Source organism: Chanos chanos, chromosome 6 (genome assembly GCF_902362185.1).
Source record: "Chanos chanos chromosome 6, fChaCha1.1, whole genome shotgun sequence".
Lineage (NCBI taxonomy): Eukaryota > Metazoa > Chordata > Actinopteri > Gonorynchiformes > Chanidae > Chanos > Chanos chanos.
In genome coordinates, this window is record NC_044500.1 from 3,219,838 (window position 1) to 3,237,258 (window position 17,421).

A 17,421-nucleotide genomic window follows, 5' to 3' on the forward strand; every position below is an offset into this window, starting at 1 on the left:
CCTGATACTTATGATAATGTGGTGCTGATGTGCCTAAAGATTAAGCATTTCATTATTTGTGAAACCTATACAAAAGTATAACTTGACAAGATGCTCCATGTAGGAGAGCTGGGGCAGTGTAGTTAGCTCTGGCAGTGTAGTTACTGGCTAGTTCACCTACATGCTGTGCTCACTGCTCAGTCAGCCTGTAACGGTTGCGTCCCCCAATTAGGATGGGAGGTGGCGGTGTTCACAATGTTCACATAGGCATTTATTAGTTTAGAGTTTAGTTTACTGGTTTGAGTGTGGATTAGGAACTCAATAGGTGCGTTTTACATGGAGCCTAATATTCCATTAATAATCGGATTCAAGCTCAATCGGAATGAAAATGCTTCATGTAAACACTTCGATCGGAATGAAATACCCTAACCTGATCGAGAATTCAATTGGATTTAAAGAGGTGGTGTAGATTTTTGATAATCCGTTCAATAGGAAAATACTGACCATGTAAACACTCAATTGGATTGTCTTCTGAACTTGGAACTTTTTGCACATGTTCGATAAGCGATGTAATGAAGTATTGACTTTTCAGGATGCATGACAGTGTTTAAAAAAACATAGCGGACAGTGCTACAAATTTATCACGTCTGTGTTAAACATTCTCAAAGAATTAAGGACAGTTGCGCGTCTAGATGGGCACAAATCCCGCAACAACAAGCTGTTTAAGCAAGTTTGGGAGAATATTCCAATGCAGAGATGTTGCAATTGTTATTATAATTATAAAGTTACAATTGTCTTAAGTAATTAACTGATCAAATTACTGACCTGAAGTAAAGCTAGCGCTGCCCTCCCTAGTGGAAATTCCAGTTGAAAATCCAGTAGCTAGTCTGAAATGAACTGCTTTCAAATGGTCTGTACTGGTTTCACCTGGTTCCAGTTGGGTTTTCAGATTCTAATGGTTTGCCCAGTTAAGAATACCCGTTGAAACCATTTAAAACCCATTTAGACCAATAGATCTATGGGCAGTGGCTGCTTCACTGGTTCCACCCAGTTGAAACCAATAGGATGTAACTGGTGTTGTCTGCTATATATTTCAGCTGGAAACAATTGGTCTCAACTGGTCTAATACCTGCACTTGGTGAGAAAGTGCTGTACATTGAGAATGCACTCAAAAATAATGAAATATAATGAATGGTTTGATTCATCAATGAACAACGTACAAAGAGCACTAAAGAGAATACATTGTTTTTTTAATATGTCAAGTCATTTGTGAAACGTTTTAACTGTTAGTGTTGTGAAACACACACAAATACAAACACATCCAGATACATATACCCCCAAACAGCGTTGTATACAAGTTCTCAAGTGACATTTGAGTCATCCCAGCCCGATTCAATCAGTGTGGACATTGAAGAATTTATGTTAATATGACTGCAGTATATTGAACGCTGCACATTGTGTATATAAAGAATACATTGTTCAGTGACTATGGAAGGAAGAGCAAACAAAAGCAGACAGTACAGAGGGGAAAGAAGGCAGTGTGAAGCAGCCAATGGCTCCTACATATTATTATTATTATTTTTTTTTTTGCCTGGAGCACTGAAGAGGGCAAAACAGACTAACACAACCCACCATATACAGTGTTTGTATATATGTATCAGTGGAGATGTATCCTACCTGATGAGGATAATGCAGAAAAATGAAGAAACAGGAGATTCACCAAAATCACCTTCATTCCTGAATGAGACAGAACTACAAAAGAGAAAAAAAACAAACAAACATTGTTAAAACTGATGAAAAATTGATCCCATTGCTCAGAACAAAAGTAAACTAATGAATGTTAAGAGTGATCTGCAGAGGTTCTGTGGACTGTCATTATATCCATCAAAGAGACTGTTTTATTATAACACAATAATATAATCCTACTCACTCTGTTCACTGTAATCTGGTGGAGACACAGGAATTTGGTTTAGTACCACTATCCACCAGCAGCTGTCCCATTGCTTTACAAATTCTTGGTTTCAATTAATTAAAACTCAGCTATTTGATTCTCATAAACTGCTAAAAGTGATCTCTCATGAAATCACCTTTTTATGTTCAGAAGGTTGCTCAAAGAACTGCATCTTGTGAAATTCAGTTGATGGTTGTGACGACTGTTCCAGTAAGTGTTTTCGACTTCAGTGCTTTGTGTGTTTAGCCTTGTGCTTTTTTTGTATACAATCCTCTGCTATCTAGGTGTCATATCTGTTATCATTTTAGTATATAAGCTACCATATGACATTTCACTCTTGAACTATAGTAAATTGATCAGTTGTTCATACCTTAAGTCTTGTAGAATCTTTTTATTTAATCTTGTTGCTAACGTAAACTGTTTTAACGGTTCAGTCTTTCTACCACTGGCACCAGCTCCCTGGGTGCTTTGGAACTCAAGCAATCCTAATATATATGACTTCAAAATGTAAACTACCTTACAGTCTACGAGGAATATCTGTTTCTTCCAAATGTTTATATATTTAAAATATTTGAGCTAAATGCCTGACTGCACGCTACTTACATTACGTTTCAAAACGCTGCACTGCTATTTAGTTAAATATCTTTCGACACGGATAGAAGAGTTTCCTAGGAACGGAACTCAGGGTGATCAGAGCCATGTACAAAGAGTCGCACGCACGGAAGTTCAAAATGCTTGATTGTCACGTGATTCATGTAGACTTCAGATAGTTCCAGGAAGTTCTTAGCATGCAACTGAAATGCGTAAATACAGGGAGACAGAACTGCAATTGTTAATAATTAGTTGTCATTAAATGCACTGATTTACAATATTTATATAGCATGCCGACATATGTAGGTAGTTAAATTAATATGTATATATATATATATATATATATACACACACACACACCGAAAGCTACAGCGTGAAAAAGATGGCAGTTATCTGAATAATTACTGAAAAAGTAATCCCTTAATGTGTTTCACATTGTTGTAGCTTTCTTGTGTTACAAAATTCAAATAAAAAAAAAAACCAAAAACAAAAACGGAACTACAGGTATTGAAAGGTATCAATCTCACTTTCTGAGAATAAATTTTTAGGTCAGAAAAGCAGGATCTTTATCTGTATAATGTATCATCACTGAGTGCAACGCACAATAAAAAGTTTAGTACACAGGCCTCAGCTAGTTTGCAGAAAACAGTAACTCTATCACAAAATGACACTCGTAATCATTTACTCCATTTGCGCGACTGGTGTTAGTTATAATATAGACAGGTAATACAAAGCCCAGAAACACTCAACCCATAAGTTACATTTTTGTTTACTCTTTAGAAGTCTGAAATATGCACTCTAAATCCATATCAATAGCGATATATCACATAAATTGCTCTTAAGTAAGTACCTGCTTTTAAATATACTTAAAGTATTAAAAGTAAAAGTACTTGCTGAATGTATTCCCTAATGCAATGGTCTACAATATCTGTGAGCCTACTGTGTGTATATTTTATTTAATACATCAATAGTATGAGCTGTGCAATTTTAATTAACAATGCTGTAGATAATGCTACTGATAACACTGGCAATCTCATATCAGTTATTTGAAAGGTTATTGTTTTTATTGTGTTTACCCTCTGTGACACTGTTCACACTTGGACTTAGGATTCTGTGAATCACAATTTCAGGGGTGACCAGCAGAGTTAAATGCCATTAAGCAAAATAAGAAAGAGGACTGATTATACCTTTGAAAGTATGTTACTTTCAGTTAACACTAGATTAGTGTTGAACTAGGGTCTAACATTACCTGCCCGCTTTGATTGGTTCAGTGGACCAATTCCCCTCTTGCCATTGATTACTTTAAAAACTAACAAACAAACAAAAAAAAGCAATGTGACTGTAACGTGTAACGCAACGCATTGTAGAAATGTAGTGGAGTAAAAGTCAAAAGTACCCACAACTAAATCTACTTAAGTAAAGTACAGATACATGAAAAATGTGCTTAAGTACAGTAGCGAAGTACTTGTACTTCGTTACATTCCACCACTGGTTCCTGGTGAGTGTTATGTGTTGTATTCTGCTGCCTGTCTACTGCGCTACTAGTGCTTGCTGCTAACTTCCAGTGTTACACCGAATTCTGTGACCATCGAATTTTGTGACCCTTGTAGGCGCTGTTGCCACTGGGCAGCTTAAAATCGCTCATACACATATGAGTTCGTTACGCAAACAACGTACGCTCATAGACTGTAAACAAATAAAGGTGAGTGCAGTGCGGAGCGTTTTGTTTACAAATGCTTGTTAGTCGCATCATGAAGTACGGAAGCCCTGAGATGGCATGGATTTATATTTAATTAATTTAATTTAATTTCTCGTGATAACGTGTTATTTTTCTTTGTTTCCTCGAGATGTCGACTTATGTCATCATCCCGAAAGAACGAAACTAAATAAGTTTCGTTATTTCATGATAATGACATAAATAACTCGAAATAACGTGGTTATACATGAGAAGGGCAGTTAAGTCACTTGAAATGGTTTGGTGCGTCAGATCTTCTCTCCCAAATTACAGTGGGGTCACATAATCTGACGACAGCTATCAAAATATGTGACCCCTTGTGCCTAGGTCCAGCTGCTGTCCAGGGTGATGACAGTTTTTGGTCATTCATGGGAAGGTAAAAGAAGTCACTGAAATGGTTTGGGTGATGCGTCAGACCTTTTCTCCCAAGTTAGAGTGGGGTCACATATTCTGATGGCTCATTTAAATAGACCAGTGGCCTAAAGTTGTCAGTGCGAGGTCAGCTTAATCAGTTGTTGATTCCATTTGAAATACACAAATTGGCTACTCTACAATCAACAACACTGCGCTTGATCTAATGTGGCAAGCAGCTATGGAAGCCCTAAGATGCAAACAGTTTACATTTTCTCGTGATTACGCCTTATGTTTCTTCGTTTCTTCGTTTCCCGCGATCTCGAGTTATTTATGCCATTATCAAGAAATAACGAAACTGTTTTCCCGTGATAATGACATAATTAATTCAATATCTCGGGTAAATAATACATTATTTTTTTAGTTTCGTTCTTTCGGGATAATGACATAAATAAATCGACATCGCGAGAAAACAAAGAAAAATAACACGTTATCACGAGAAAACGGAATCTAAATTACATATAAATCCATGGCATTTTAGGGCTTCCGTACTTTATGATGTGACTAACCAGTCTATGAGCGTACGTTGTTTGCGTAACGAACTCATATGTGTGTGAGCGATTTTAAGCTGCCCAGTGGCAACAGCGCCTACAAGGATCACAAAATTCGATGGTTATAGAGTTCGGTCTAACACCTGCATCTATAGAGAAGCTCCACGATCCGCCACTGCTGTATTAAAAAAATGGTTCATTGGAGTGAACGGAGCTGACGCGACTCTCTCTACATGACTCTGAGGATTTGCTAGTATTCTCCGTTGTGGTCTCCATTTTGTTAAACGCAATCTCTTGATTAAACTATAATTTCGGCCCTGTGTTCTCCCCTTCCTTGGAACGGTGTGACGCAGGCATAATGAAATCGCGACGCTTCGCAAACTTGAGGCTGAGTGCACATATAGAACACAGTATAGCAGATCTAAAAACGGATAAATATGTTGTCCGGCTATTACAGTTTTCACCAGTCCGGTTGCCATAAATCAGTTAAACTTATACACGTCACACGCCTGAGAGCAACGGTGATTCCGTCTTTAATTATTTGGAGTAAACCAGGAAAAATTCTTTTCATCGCGTTTGTACGAGTAGGCGGACATGAACAAAAACTATACAATTTCCAATAATACTGATAAAGATTATTATATTTGTGATTTCATAACTGTTTTAATGGTTTCCTGAAGTCTTCTTAGTAGATAGTCACATCACTGTTTACACTTTCGATTTCACATGTCGTAGAAATACCTACCAAGTTTATGCGCAAACACGCTGATCGTAACTGGATCCTCAGTGTTGTAGTACATTGCACTGATGAGCTCGGTAACTGTTCATACTTCTTTTGTTCTGAAAAGTAATCTTTGCTCACAGTTCATAACTTCACCAAAAACTATACCCAAAATTTAGGCTCTTCCACAGTTAATGTTGGATTGGAGTGTGTTAACTTTCGCTTTCACGTAAGTAGAATGACATCATTAAGCCCCTCCCTCTTCACTACTGCTGATTGTGTATTGGCCTTTTTCGCCATGTAAATCCATATTCAGACACAAAATGTCTCCGTAAGCACTAGAACGGTACCAGAGCTGATTAGAGAAGAAACACAAATGTTTGATATCTCAAGACTTACTGTTAACAGTCAAACTGTCAATCTCCACATAGCTCCAGTCACACCTTTAACTCAGTTAAATTGGACATTCAACATCCAAGCTAAATTTTGCCGTAATGACAGAAATCAACCTGGACAATCAAGATATCAGGAGTGGATTATTATCACTTGTTTTAAAATATTCTTATATGGCCACCACAGTGGCAAGAATTAAGATGTGACATAGCATTTATTAAGGTTTGTCACCAGTCCACCAGTAACTCTTGAGGACCATGTAGCTGAGGAGAGTGTGGGTCAGAACACCAGTGATAAGTCAGAGCTGAAGAGTCTTTATTACAGTGTTATAGATGCAGTGTTCAGTGAGATGGATATAAGCTGTTGCCCACTTTGTTCAGCTTTGTTCACTGACTTTTACTGAACAGATAGACAAAGGCAACAGGAGTACTGAACACACACCCAACAAAGACAGATGATCAGAATGCAGCTTATCTGACAAGTTTATTTCACCGAATTCTTTTTTTTAACAAAATACTTTTGATTTTTTAATATAATATGTGCAGACATGAAATACGCTGTCCCACTGTAGCATCCCCAGCCAGAACGATGGTCTAACTCCTCATTGATAGAGATTTCTTTTTTCAACAGAGAGTTATTGTTACGTCCTTGGACGTATTTTTGTTTTCAGTTTGGATGTTTCTCTCGCTAGCTCTCTCTTGCTCCCTGCCCCATTTTTCTTTTCAGACTGCTGGCGGGATGACGGCTGCTGAACTCCTGCTTCCCTGTCAATAGAGCATTTTTGTCAAAAAAAAAAAACAAATTCTGCTGATGATATGGACTAGTGAGTCCATATCGAATGTAATTTGTAAGTAGTTCTAAATAGCTGGGTTATCATGTTGATTTCCTTTCTGTCGTTTTCTTAGTCAGCGCTCCTAGGGGGTGAGTGCTGTTTCAGTTTAGCATATTTTCTCCTGTTTATGTTAGCTAGGGAGGGAAGCTAATTTGTCTTTCTTTTGGTATTCTTTTGGATCGATTATTCCCTCTCCTTTAAGTATGTATTTTTGTTTGTTAACACTCACGTCATAGAAAACTTCTCCCTTAACACTCACCTCACAGAAAATATCCTCCTTAACACTCACCTCACAGAAACATCTCCCTTAACACTCATCTCATAGAAAACATCCCCTTAACATTCCCCTCATAGAAAACTTCTCCCTTAACACTCACCTCATAGAAAACATCTCCCGTAACACTTACCTCATAGAAAACTTCCCCCTTAACACTCACCTCATACAAACATCCCCTTAACACTCCCCTCATAGAAAACGTCTCCCTTAACACTAACCTCATAGAAAACTTCTCCCTTAATACTCAACCTGCTCCTTTCTCAGGACACAGACTGATTTGGTGTTTTTTTGTTTGTTTGTTTGTTTGTTTTTTTCAGGCTGTTCAAATAATTGGTTTTCTTCTGTATTTATCCTGTCATGTGTCCCTACTTGTCATTTTATACATGTCTATGTCAGCATACAAGAGCTTGAACAAACTAGATTAGGATGGTTGATTATATCCATTATAATGGAGATTAAACTGTAAATCAGTCCTTACTGATTATAGACTATAAATGTGAAGATTTAAGGATTGTATATGACTAAGCGTCATGAAAGATATGTTATTGATTAAAAAAATATCCTGAATGTAGTTTTGATAATACAAGAAGATGACAAAACATCCCAATAAAACAGAGTCATCAAGATATTCTTCCATTTCATCTCTCTCCTGACACTGATTCAGTGGAATTTACTCTCTAACACCCATCAGGGGTGTGTGTGTGTGTGTGTGTGTGTGTGTGTCTGCCTGTGTGAATTTACTCTCTTACACCCATCAGGGGTGTGTGTGTGTGTGTGAGAGGCTTCAGCAGAGACTAGCTCCCTCTGTAAGCCTGGTCCTCATTCTGCCTTAGTTGCTCAACATAACCTGCTCTATGGTCATCCCTCTGTCAGCAGCAATTTGGCTTTTGCTATTAGCGTACTCTCACGCCCTCGCAGACCACTTCAGTCTAGATTTAGACAGCCTATTTCCCACAATAACTTAATTCCAATTCAACTGACCCCCTCTTCCGATTTGATCGTCGTAAGCCCGATAACCCTGAAGTTCGGTTTTATTAATATTAGATCACTCTCCCACAAGGCCTTGCTGGTCAGTGATCTTATCACTGATCTTAGCCTTGACATGATGGGTTTGTGTGAAACTTGGTTGAAGCCAGATGATTATTTCTCTTTAAATGAAGCCTCACACCCCAACTATTCCTTTTCGCATGCTGCTCGAGCAGCGAAGAAAGGTAGGGGTGTAGCCCTAATCTATAACACTGAATTCTCCCCTAGCATCTTTAATGCACCAAATTTTGCCTCCTTTGAGCTGCTCTCTCTGAAGCAATCCTGCTCTACCTCACCCTTCCTCATAGTAGTGATCTATCGGCCCCCTGGGCCCTATAGTCAATTTCTAGATGACTTCGCTGAATTGATCACTAGCATTACAACTACGGTGGATAAAATCCTTATAATGGGGAATTTTAATATCCACATCAATGACAACTCTGATTCTTTTAATAAAGCATTTACATTTATTTTAGACACTTTTGGCTTCAACCAATACGTCTGCGAGCCCACTCATTCCAATGGCAACACCTTAGATCTTATTCTAGCTCGCGGCCTAACCGTCTCTCATGTGGTTGTTTCTCCCTATTGCACTGCCTTATCTGACCATTTTCTTGTTACCTTCCAGGTCACGCTCCCCTCTCCTCCTGTAGTCTCCACCGTGGTTCGTCGCTGCCGCCGCATTAATGCTTCCACCACTTCCGCACTCGCTAACTTACTTCCTGCTGCCCTCACCTCTCTCGACGATCAACAAGGGTCTTTGAACGATCTGACAGACAGTATAAACTGTACCCTCCGTAATGCATTAGATATGGTAGCATCATTAACGCTAAAAAATAGGCGTAAACATATAACACCCTGGTTTAATAACGATACACATGTACTGAAGCAAGCGTGCAGAAGATTTGAACAAAACTGGCGTGCTACTAAACTGGAGGTCTTCCGCCTTGCCTGGCATGATAGCTTGATAGCCTATAAATGCGCCCTCTCCATGGCCAAATCCGCCTATTATTCAAAAATAATTAATCTCAACAAAAACAACCCGAGATTCCTATTCGATACCGTATCAAAATTGACCCAGAATCACTCCCCTCAGTCCAGCTCTATTACCGCATGCGACTTTGTCAAATTTTCTCACAAAAAATAGACTTAATCCGTTGTGATACTCAAAGCAGTCAACAAAATCAATGCGCCGGTATACTCCCCATCGCTGTCCCAGAGCCTAATCAGGATGTGCACACTCTAACCCAATTTGAGCCTATCTCCCTAAACGTGCTCTCCAAACTGGTGCACTCCGCTAAACCAGCCTCTTCCCTGCTCGATCCCCTACCTCCTAAACTTTACATAGAACTTTTCTCGATCCTCGGCCCTACATTCCTCAACCTTTTAAATTTGTCAATTAAGTCGGGCGTTCTACCCTCTGCTTTTAAAGCAGCCGTGATTAGCCCCCTACTTAAAAGACCTAACCTTGACCCAGAAAGCTTGAATAATTATAGACCAATCTCTAATATCCTGTTTCTTCCTAAAATACTTGAAAAAATTGTCGCTGCACAACTCATCGCGTATATGTCCTCCAGCAGCCTCTTTGAAGTGTTTCAGTCGGGCTTTAGGTGTTTTCATTTCACTGAAACCGCATTAACTAAAGTGACTAATGATGTATTACTAGCCATGGATGCTGGTGATACCTCAATACTTATTCTTCTCGATCTGAGTGCAGCATTCGACACAGTTGATCACACCATACTGTTAAAGCGCCTGGAAAATCAAATTGGCATCCGTAGCCTAGCGCTCTCCTGGTTAAAATCTTATCTCTCAGAGAGAAAGCAGTGTGTCCACTACAATAATGTGACATCTGAGTACCAAGAGCTTAACTGTGGTGTCCCTCAGGGGGCGGTCCTTGGCCCTCTGCTTTTCTCTATCTACATGCTCCTTCTTGGAGACATTATTCGTAGCTATCACATTAACTTCCACTGTTATGCTGATGATACTCAGATCTACTTACCAATCAAGCACAGTGACCGCTCTGAATTGGCCAACCTTGAGGCGTGTCTCTGTGCCATTAAAGATTGGATGTCTTCAAATTTCCTGCTGCTTAACGTAGGTAAGACAGAAATGCTAGTCATTGGACCCCCTGCACATAAGCATCTTTTTAATAATCTTAAATTAAAGTTTGACAACTGCATTCTCTCGCAAAATTCCACAGCTAAAAACCTTGGTGTGATTTTTGACTCTAGTCTCTCGCTTGTCACTCATATCAAGAATACTACCAAAACGGCCTTCTATCATCTCCGCAATATCGCCAAAATTAGGCACCTACTATGTTTGGCTGATGCAGAAACAATTGTCCATGCATTTGTCATGTCTCGCCTCGACTGCTGTACTGTCTGTACTCTGGTTTGCCCGCCTGTAGTACCAGAAGTCTTCAGCTCCTCCAGAATGCTGCTGCCAGAATCCTGACCCGAACTAGGAAGTTCGATCATATCACTCCCGTCCTGGCTTCCCTTCACTGGCTCCCAATTCACATGAGGGCTGATTTTAAAGTCCTCCTATTAACATTTAAAATTCTCCATGGGCTTGCACCGGCCTATCTTTCTGATTTAATTACACTCTACGACCCCCTCCCCCGCACTCTGCGCTCTCAGGCTGCTAAATTATTAGTTGTTCCAAGAGTTAAGAAGTCTGCTGGCCATCGCGCCTTTGCCTACCGCGCACCCTTTCTCTGGAACAGCCTACCTATAGATATCAAAGAGGTAAACTCTCTTGCTACCTTTAAAACCAAACTTAAGACTCATTTATTCTCCATGTCGTATGATAGCATAATCTCAAACTGACCATCCGGTGAGGCTCAGTCTCTGCTGTAGTCTCTCCTGGCATAGTTTAGCTTAGTAGCTGCCGGCTTAGATATCTCTCATCTTCTCTCTCTCCTCCCTCTCCTCTGCTCCTATTTTAACCTGGTCAGTTTCTCTCATTAACCTGCTCTCTTCTCTTTGTGTGAGTGGTCGATGTCTGCGCCTCCTTCCTGGATGTGGCACCTTCCCCTGGCCGGCTGAATGACTTTGTGCCCTGCTGTCCCTGGCCCTGCTCCCCCCGCGTGGCCCTGCTCCTCCTGCGCCCTCCTCAGCTACTACTCTTGCAACTTTCAATATAAAATTATCTATAAAATTATTTTCCTTATTTCATCTGTTAAGTGCCGCTACTCCAATAATACTCTCCTTCCCTCCCTCTTCTCCTGCATGGCTGTGGCTCATCTGTTCGAGCATGAGTGTCTGGTTTGAATGTGGCTACTTTCTTCTTAGGTGTGCCCCCCCCCACCACCCTCCATGTCATCTCTCTTCACCATCATCCCGATGGCTGCTGCGGCTTCGTGTCCTCCTGCGCTGCTACAGCTGTGCCGTCTACCAACTGAGCCCCATGCTGTCTTGTCATTCTTTATACTGCCTACTAGTTGTGTTTTCATTTTTATTATCACTGTGTTGTTTTGTAATTTGCCCTCTGGGCTGGCACCTACTGCACGCCTGGCTGGCCTAGAAGGGGTCTCCTCTCTTTGTGGTCCTTTTCAAGATTTCTCCTATTTTTCCCTAACGTCTGGGTTTTTTGAGGAGTTTTTTCTTGCCCGCTATGAGGATCAAGTCAGGGGGTGCCACCCTGCTCTGCTCTGTTTTGTTGTAATCCTGTGGGCATGTAAAGCCCTTTGAGACTGTAAACAGTGATATTGGGCTCTAAATAAACTTAAACTTGAAACTTGAAACTTGTGTGTGTGCGTGTGTCTGTCTGTCTGTCTGTCTGCCTGTGTGAATTTACTCTCTAACACCCATCAGGGGTGTGTGTGCGTGTGTCTGTCTGTCTGTCTGTCTGCCTGTGTGAATTTACTCTCTAACACCCATCAGGGGTGTGTGTGTGTGTGTGTCTGTCTGTCTGTGTGTCTGTTTGCCAGTGTTTATTTACACTCTAACACCCACTGGTGGCCATCAGCTCAGTTTTGAAGTTAAACTCAGACATGTGCTGTGTGTGTTGAAGGATGCAGGTGAAAACATAATTAGCAAACTAATCTACTACCAGTCACAAGAAATCTATGGAGCACATACTCAGATGTACATAGAATTTAACAAAACTTCTTTATTAAAGTTCAGCAGAATAAAAATAAACAAATCAATGTAGCTTGCAGTGAAACTTCTCCAAAAAATAAATAAATAGATACATATGTTAACAAACAAACAAACAATCAGGCATATTTGAGTGCTCAAAAGATTCTATTTTGTTACTCTTGTCTTTCTGTAGCTTACTATTAGCTCACCTTACTTCCATAAGAGTACATGTAATTCAGTATGAAGGTTATCACGCACACTAATACACACACACTAATACACACACACACTATACTAAAACTCAGTGTAGTGGGGGACTGTGAGCTGGTTTAGACTCCACTGTACACACACACACTGAGTCTGTACAGTCACTACACCCACAATAATAATGATCAGATTCAGTCACACAGAGGGAGAAGAACACTGTTTACTAACAGTCATACAACTCTGTCCAGTTCACATCTCTGATGAAGGATCTTACATGTGTTCAGTCTATGACCTCACTCAATCAAATGGTGCTTCTGGTCTTTGTTTAGAGTTCATTTAAACCATGTCAGTGTTATAAAAACACTTTTTAGTAACTGCACACACTCCATGGTGACACTTACAGTGTTTCTCTTTCACAGTTTTGGGAACACACCCACTGATCACTGGGTCAGTGAGGGACACTTTCTATCATCACCCTCCTCACGCAGGAACAGATTTCAGTAGTATGGATTAATGTGGCACAGATTTCTACTGAAAAGCAATAAAGCATTAAACCCATGACCACCCTATTGTTTTTTTGTAGTTTTCACTAAAGATATTCAGTTCATGTATGTTCCTGGAATAAGGTGGAGATGATTCTCATTCAGGAATCAAACCCAGAGTGTGACGGAGTCTGGTCTAAACTCTACCTGCTGATCCACAGGGAGTGAACAGATGAACTTGACAAGTGGACCCAAATGCACAGACATGAAACACAGTATCTCATTCTGTGTCAAATCAGATAAGGTTGTTGCAGCACCTTCTCAGATTTTGTTCAAACCCTGTCTGTGTCATGAATGGGTCCCCATACCATGGCCTGTAAATGAAAAATTTCTTCGTACAAAAACAGACACAGATTTGAGAGATATTTTACCTATGGCAGAAAAACATCCAGTTCAGGATTACATTTTTTGCCTCAGTATCTCTATGAATATTGAATTCTTGTGTCATTTGAATTGTAGGAAATAAAGGATAAACATGTTTTCAACATATGCACTGGAATAGAGAGCATTTGAGATGGGAATTGTGTCTCCGCTTAGGTCCTGGATGTTGAAAATAAGTGAAATATTTTGATAAAACCTCTGGCATAAGGAGGAATAAGATGTATCATAAATGGCCCTCTCAGGCTCCAGTGGGAGTATCTGACTGTGTTTCCATATAAATGACCCTCTCAGGCTCCAGTGGGAATATCTCAATATGTTTCCACATAAATGGCCCTCTCAGTCTCCAGTGGGAGTATCTGACTGTGTTTCCACATAAAAGGTTGGCTGTGTTTATACATGTAATTTAACTGTGTGCATGTTAGAAAGTTACATATGGAGCTTTCAGTTACACTGATATGCATGTTAAAACATGTCCACACAGTGAAATCATCAGTATATGCCCTAACATGTGTTTTAGAGTCAAAATATGTTTTCCTGGTGTGGATCTTGTGCATTCTTGTCCCTGAAATGCATAGTGCTTGGTATGAAGCCATATTTGGGTACATATATATATATATATATATATATATATATCAGACAGGCCAGTATTAGGATTTGGGTTAGGGTATGATGCCATATTTGGGTATATATATCAGCCTGGTCAGTATTAGGGTTAGGGTTAGAATTTGATGCCATATTTGGGTATATATATCAGCCTGGTCAGTATTAGGGTTAGGGTTAGAGTATGATGCCATATTTGGGTATATATATCAACCTGGTCAGTATTAGGGTTAGGGTATGATGCCATATTTGGGTATAAATATCAGACTGGTCAGTATTAGGGAGCATCACCATTAAGCCCATCTCTGGTCACTGCCAACCATGGCTACACTACCACCTTGTTCCACTGCATCTTTTTTGGATTTGGAAGACTGTTATAAAACTTCATCCTGCCATTATAAGTAGACATAATAATGAAGACCCTGCTTCTTCATTATGGACGTATTTTTGCGAGAGGTAGAACAATGCCTTTAACTATGTGCATTTATCTATGAAGGGAACATGGAAGGACACTGGCTCTTGTACAGTAAATGATCATACATTTTCATATTCCTGCTGGCTACCCCACATACTATTTTGGTCCTATGAAAGTGACCGAAAAATGCTACCATGCCTTGTTTTATTCTTAATAACTTCTTGTCCATTAATGGTAGAGACCTCAAATATTATCACAAAATTAATAAAAGATTGTATTTGAAGAACAAATAATGATTGACTCTATATTGGTGCAAAAATGGCTTTATAATACCATCAATATCACTCTTTTTGCACTTTTTTCCAAATTTAGGGTATTATAGAAAATCAATAGGTATGCAGTATAAATTTTTAATGGTTCAGTCATACTGAGAACATGTTTGTTCTCCATTCTACAAAGTTTGGTGAGGTTATGAGCAATACTTGTCAAGATATTAATGCACAGACATGGCTTCCCAGATAAGGTATTTTCAAGAGGGTAAAAATGTAAAAAATATCTAAGGAACAGAGGGCATTAATTCCAAAACACTGGAATTGAACAAAAATATTTTACAGGCCTTAGTTTTGGGATCCAAACATTATGTAGACAAACTCTAACCAAAAGCTGAGACAGTGCTGCAACCTCTCTCCTGGATTCTGTCTGATTTGACACAGAATTCACTGAGACTCTTCAGGAGTAGACAGAGGCTTGATCAAAAAGGTTACAAATCAAGACTGAACATAGAAAGACAACAAAGACAGCGCTTAAATACACAGAGTTAACAAGACACAGGTACAAACTAATTGACACCCAAAAAAACAAATGAATACAACACAACTGAGAAACACAGTCAAAACAAAGGCAAGGCAAGTTTATTTATATAGAGCATTTCAGACACAAGGCCATTCAATATGCTTCACACAGGCATATAAAACATTAGACAAAGAGTACAAACTAAGATAAATAGAAAGCAATAAATAAATAAATAGAGATAATACAGTGTATGAGAGAGAAAGGAAGAAAGAATTAAAATTGAGAGGTAAGATTATTCATAAAAGGAGTACAGATCAGATAGTGCAGAAACAAAAACAGTGGATTAAAATAAATAAATATATAAAGAGTAAAATAAGTAAAAGCAAATAAAAGGTGATAATACAATATATATGGGGTAATAAAAAAAGAGTTAAAATGGATAAATAAGAGAATTCATAAAAAGAATAAAAGTCAAGGTGTATATGCAGTGCAGAACAAAACAGTTTTAAGTCTGGATTTAAAAGTGCTCAGAGTTTGGGTGCTTCTGAGGTCCTGTGGAAGTTTGTTCCAGCATAGTACCTAAACGCTGCCTCACCGTGTTTAGTTCTAACCTTGGGAATAGTTAACTGACCAGTCCCAGATGACCTAAGGGGTCTAGGGGGTTCATATGGTGAGAACAAGTCAGAGATGTATTTTGATCCTAAACCACTGAGCGATTTGTAAACAACCAAAAGACAATTATTTGACTAACTGGGAGCCAGTGCAGAGATCTGAGAACTGGTGTAATGTGCTCAGCTTGCTTGGTTTTGGTTAGAACTCTAGCAGTAGCATTCTGGATAAGCTCTAGCTGTCTAAGTCCTTTTTTCAGTAGCCCTGAAAAAAGACCATTTCAGTAATCCAACCTGCTAGAGATAAAGGCATGGATTAGCTTTCCTAGATCTTGTTTGGGGATGAATCCTCTAATTCTTGCTATATATTTAAGATGATAATGGGCTGATTTTGTTATTAAGTTGATGTGGCTATTAAAAGTCCATAATTACATCTAGCTTTTTTGCCTGGTTTTCAGTGCGAAGAGACATTCTCAAGGTCAGCAGTAACTTTCAGCCTTTCTTTGTGGGTGCCATAGACAATTCTCAGTTTTGTCTTGATTCAACTGAAGAAAATTCAGGTACATCCAATCATTCATCTCTTTAATGCGCTGGAGCAGCGAATCTATGGGACCATAGTCGTTTAGTGAAAGAGCTATGTAGAGTTGGGTGTCATCTGCATAATTATGGTAAGAAATTTTGTTATTATGCATAGGTTTGCTTAATGGTAGCATATACGGGTTCAATAAAAGAGGCCCATGGACTGACCCTTGGGGAACTCCAACCGTCATGTTGATTCGTTCTGACGCACAGTTGCCAATGGAGACAAAAAGTCCCTGTCCTGCAGATAGGACTTGAACCAGTTTAGGGCTGAGCCAGAAAGTCAAACCCAGTTTTCCAGTCTGTCTAGCAGTATTGTATGGTCTATTGTGTCAAAGGCTGCCCTAAGACCCAGTAGCACTAGAATTTGAATTTTTCCAGAATCTGTGTTTAAACGAATGTCATTTAAAACCCTAATAAGAGCAGTCTCAGTACTGTGATGGAGCTGGAATCCTGATTTGAAGTTGTCAGAGGAGCCATTTGAGGTTAAGAAGTCGCTGAGTTGCTGGTAGACAGCTTTTTCAATGGTTTTACTTATGAAGGGCAGGTTTGATATAGGTCTGTAGTTGCTAATTACAGGAACATCTAGGCTGCTTTTTTTTTTTTAATAGAGTCTTGATAACTGCAGTTTTCAAAGATTTGGGGAAACTGCCTGATACAAGAGAGCAGTTACCTATTTGCAGTAAATCTGTCGCCATGCAATTAAATACATTTTTAAAGAAGTTAGTAGGCAGAGCATCAAGGCAGCAGATGGACGGCTTAAGATGTGATACAATTTCTGTAAGAGTTTTGCAGTCAATGGCTT